Source organism: Dinoponera quadriceps, unplaced genomic scaffold (assembly GCF_001313825.1).
Source record: "Dinoponera quadriceps isolate SergipeBrazil2010 unplaced genomic scaffold, ASM131382v1 scaffold518, whole genome shotgun sequence".
In the NCBI taxonomy this organism is placed as follows: Eukaryota; Metazoa; Arthropoda; class Insecta; order Hymenoptera; family Formicidae; genus Dinoponera; species Dinoponera quadriceps.
The window spans coordinates 16,546-22,070 of NW_014554618.1; positions in this window are offsets into that span (position 1 = coordinate 16,546).

The window sequence follows — 5,525 nt, forward strand, 5'->3', positions numbered from 1 at the left end:
GTTCGATGTACGCGATGATTGTAATCCAATAATAAATGCGGTAATATTTCGATCCATTTATATGAACCTTTAAGTGTAAAGGCTTTCCACATGTTGTTTTTCAATGTGTGATTGAATCTTTCCACTACCGACGCTTTCATCACCGAATGCGTAGAATAATGATTTACATTATATTTTTTTAACATTGTTTGCACAGCACTGTTATAAAATTCCTTTCCTTCGTCCGTTTGCAAATTTTTCGGATGTCTATTTCATAATATCGAAGATAATGCCATAACTATTTCACTTCCGCTTTTATTCTTCAAAGGTAATTCCCACGCGTATTTACTTAATACATCGATTACAGTCAATATATAATTATGTCCTTTGTTATATCGCGCATACGGACGCATTTCAACTACATTCGCTTGCCAGAGATCTTCGTAATCACAAACCACAACGTGACGTCTTGGAAAATTTCGTTGCGCCGGTGCGTGTAATTCTTTAACGAGTTGTTGTTTTTAAAAATTTATTTTTTTCTTATCTATTGTTTTATTTTTTTTTACACACACACTTGTCTAGATGTATTTTTTAAATCTATTTTTCACTGTTATTCCAAACCGTTCTTCTTTTTTCGTTTTACTTATTCGATCACTTCTATTTCCTTAAGTACTTTGTTTATTTCTTTCCTCAAATCGAATGATTGTATGGTTGTTATTGTTGCATCGTCATTATTGTTATCTCCTTTCGTTTTCGATTGTTTTATAATTTCTATTTCTTCACTTATTTTAGTTATTTTATTAATTAAATCCGCTATGACACTTTGTACATTTTTTTCATTCGATGCAATGTCGATTGAAATATTATCAACTTTATTCGTTAGATCCGTGATGATATCTCGCGTATTACTTTCATTTGACAAGAGCGAGGTTATGGTCATTGAAATGGTATCGATTTTAACCGTTAGATCTGAGATGACATATTTGTTCAAAATTTCTAACACATCGCACATTTTAGTAGACAGATCTGTGATGAAGCTGTATACCCTATTCTCATTTGATAATAAAGAGGTTACAGAGATTGAAATTCTGTCAATTTTATTCATCAAATCCGCAATGATATTTTGTACTTTACTTTCATTTGTTAATAGCGAGATTATGTTAATAGAAAATTCATCAATCACTTTTATATCTTTGATCACTTTATCAATTTTTTTTTGTTAGATCTGTGATGACGCCATGAATTTTTTCTTTACTTTCATCAATGAGTTTTTTTACAACTGTCTGTGACGTATCAATTTTGTCCCTTATGGCATATAATGCGTTATCAATATAATTATTAATCGCGTCAGTGTCGAGTTCTGGAGTGGCTAAATTTTGTTTTTTTTTTCTTCGCGTTATAATAAAGATCCGCGTCTAAATTGAGCGTGTTATTACGAACGTATGATCGCAAAAAATATAATTTGTCAAGAATTTCACTATCACTGTTGCTATTATCGTGTTTTTCCAGAGAAACGCCGAATTTATTCACCGGGTTATTATTTGTGCTGCACACTCGACGACGACGACGAACTCGCTTCCGATTACCACTTTCGTCGCGGAGACGACTACGTCTCTTGGTTCGTCGACGAACTCGGCGCCATTGCGGAGCGCGCGTACACGTTACTGTCCGCAAACATTAAACCTATGAAGAAACTAACCCCGACGGAAGAACGCGATTTCGCCAGCGTCGACGCGCGCTGCCACATATGCGGAGAACCATTCGAATCGGACGACACCCGAGTGCGCGATCACTGTCATCTAACGGGTCGTTACCGAAGCCCCGCACACTCACGCTGCAATCTCAATTATCGCAATTCGCACATCATCCCTGTGTTCTTTCACAATTTATCGGGTTACGACTCACACTTCATAATCGAGCGAATAGCCAACTCGTTCGAAGGCAGTGTCGATCTGCTGCCGATCAACAAGGAAAGGTACCTGTCCTTCACGAAAAACATAAAGTGCGCACGCGACAAGTGAAGACACCGGGTGAAACTACGTTTCACAGATTCGTTCCGATTTCTCAGCACGAGCCTCGACAAATTGGCGTCGTTTCTCGACAAGGATAAACTACGCGCGACACGATCGACGTTCTCGCACTTAATCGCGAGTGATTTCGCATTGCTCACACGCAAGGGTGTGTTTCCGTACAAATACATAGACAATGACGCACAATTAACGGAAACTGAATTGCGGTTACGCAACGCTTTTTACAGTTTGTTGAGCGACGAAATTGTCAGCGAGGCTGACTACGAACACGCCGAGACCGTGTGGAGACGATTCGACTAACGCAATTTCGGCGAATACAGCGACCTGTATTTGAAAACGCACGTGATGCTGCTGGCCGATATCTTCGAGAATTTTCGCGACGTGTGCACCGACAGTTACGGCTTAGACCCGGCGCATTATTAAACTCTGCCGGACTACACGTAGGATGCCATGCTGAAACACACCAATGTGCGTCTCGAATTACTGATCAACATCGACATGGTGCTGTTCGTAGAGCGCGGTATACACGGCGGACTTAGCCAATGCTCGAACAGATACGCGCGCGCCAACAATCGATATATGTCGGACAGATCGAGCAGCAGCAGCAGCGAAGACGCGTCTCACGAATCGTATCTAATGTATTACGATGTGAACAATCTGTACGGCTGGGCAATGTCCGAACCCCTGTCTTCCGGTGACTTTCATTAGCCCGACAATACCGATATCGCGCGCCTCGATGTAACGTCCGTTTCGCCGAAATTCCGCGATCGGTTATATCCTGAAGTTCGATATCGCGTATCCGCGCGAACTGCACGATGCGCATACGGATCTGCCGTTTTGCCCGACGCGCGAATGCCCGCCTGGTAGCGTAGCTGCAGTAGCAACAAAAAATTACTGGCCACACTGCACGATAAATCGCGCTACGTCATTCACTATCGATGTCTGCAGCAATACATCGCGCACGGGCTTTCCCTGACGCGAATTCACCGCGTTTTGCGATTCGCGCAATCACCGTGGCTACGTTGAACTCAACACGGATTTTCGCATCGGCGCGTCCAACGCGTTCGAGATTAATCTCTACAAGCTCATGAACAACACGGTGTTCGGCAAAACCATGGAAAACGTATGCGAACACCTGGACGTGCGTCTTGTGACACGCTGGGACGGACGTTACGGCGCGGAGGCGCTGATCGCGAAGCCGAATTTTCACAGCCGGAGCATCTTTTCCGAAGATTTAATGGCCGTGGAGTTGCGTCGACTGCGAGTGCAATTTACGAAACCGATATACATGGGCACGTGCATACTCGAGATCTCGAAGACGCGAGTGTACGAATTTCACTACGATTACATGCTGCCGCTGTATTGCCACATTGACGACAATAATACTAATAACGATTCGTCATATTGTCGTCTATTGTACACCGACACCGACAGTCTGATTTATCACATCGTTACAAACACGACGACGAATCCGTATGAGTGTATACGGCGCAATCTGATGCGATTCGACACAAGCGACTATCCGACGGGCAATGCGTACGATATGCCGCGTATAAACAAGCGCGTGCCCGGTCTTATGGAAGACTGCGTCGACTGCGAGTGCAATTTACGAAACCGATATACATGGGCACGTGCATAGCGTTAAAATCGATAACATCAGCCACACACACACACACACACACACACACGCGCGTACAGCAGAGAGGGTTTGGAGTCGATAAATACTACGGGAGTGACGAACCGTGGGGTCCTTATCTCTGTTGACACACACACATTCACACACACAAACACACAAACACACAAAGAAGTGTAAATCCGACCGTGCAACCTCCACCTTGGGTAATACTAATGCCGGCGGTACCGTAACTTTCAATCGTCATAACTCGAAAAGTACTGATTAAAAAAACGTTTCATTATAGCGTTTTGNACCATCCGCTCACCTCCACCTTCTCCACAGTAGTCTCGCGTCATCGACATCGACGACAGAGAAAGAGAGAGAGGACGTGCGTCCACGCGCACGACCCAACGTCGACTGCGAAGAATTACGCGCGCATGTGTCGCGGAGCGACACGGAAGACATCTCGCGGAGCGACACTGAACCCGGGCGCCGGGCGGAGTGCGGGGAGCGGGGAGGATTCAGTTCTTCCCCGCTCCCCGCATCCCGCCCAGCGCCCCATGTTTTGGAACATACCTTGCCCAACTGCTCTCGAGTTCTCAGGAACGCCGGCAACGCCGGGGTCCACGCTCTTAGATCCCAAAGGCGACCATCTCTCGGCACTTTAGGGCCCTGTCAATGAGGAGTTTCGCTGGCGAAACTGGGGGTTCTTTTCCGGGAAGAAACAGGTGAAGTCTGCCCCTGCTCCCTTTCCTTCGGAGGTGGTTGCATCGTCCCGGATGTTTCGCGGCGGCCGATAGTCGGCAACGGTGGGGTGAGCCGGTGATCCTCGACGGAGACGTTGACAACGCCGGAACAACGCACCCCCTGATCCCAAAAGCGGCCGTCGTGGGGCATACCGGGCTCTCTGCCAATGGGGGGAAGGAATGGGGCGGGCGTAGTTTTGTAGATCCGCGAGGGTGGGGAGCGGCCACAACTCGGGCGACCGTTATCGGGCTGGAAGGTCGAACCGCTCACAGGGTGCACCCCGTTCTGGGGACACCACTCCTCCTCACGTGAGGAGGAGGATGCTTTTTGTCGGCGGATAGCTAGGAGCAGGCAGGACTAGTCCATGCTGGCCATTGCCCAGGCCGAGGACAACGGTCGGTTGTTTGTGCGCAGAATTCCCGGGTCTGTGTTCCGAAGCCGATACGGAAGAGGCTGGGAAGGGGGGCTGCGGGGAGCCCTATCCGCGGGGGACCGTCTTAAGCCTGGGAAGTCGACTCCAGGCATCCCGCTTAACGGCGGGTGCTACGCCGGGGCTAGGATGCCGTGTTACGCTAGGGGGCAACGCCCGTAAAGCGACTCCGCCGTGGCTGGCAGAGCCTACGGTGCTCACCGGCACGGGGTGGGCTGCGAGATGGCACCGCTCCCAGGCACCGCTCCGATCTCTAAGATGACTCCATAATGAAGCGGAAAACAGCGACTCTCGATGTTGGTCTGGTGAAGGTTCAATTTATCCTCCCTGGGTGCGATTACCGGTATACGACGGTCTCAACAAGGACGTGTCCCGCGTGTCCCATGGACGTCGCAGGGTCCCAAACCAGGCGCCCGGAAAAACTGAAGGCCACGAGGGATGGGACTCATCCGCGGAGACCCCTAAGACCCGCAACTTGGGGTTGGAAGGGTGGGAGTGTTTTCGCCTGGGGGACCGCCTGAGAGCGGTCTCACAGGCCGACAGCACAGGGCAGGAGTTGGGAGGGACAACTCCCGGCCAAAGGGTGGGAAGGGGAGTGAGTGTGAGTGTGAGTGTGTGAGTGCACAATGTGAGGGGCATCAGTGTGTGATGCCCCGAAGGAGGCCGGGTGCCGTTGGCTGGGGTTCGCCTGGCGGTGGCTGCGGATCTGGTGGACGCACTGACT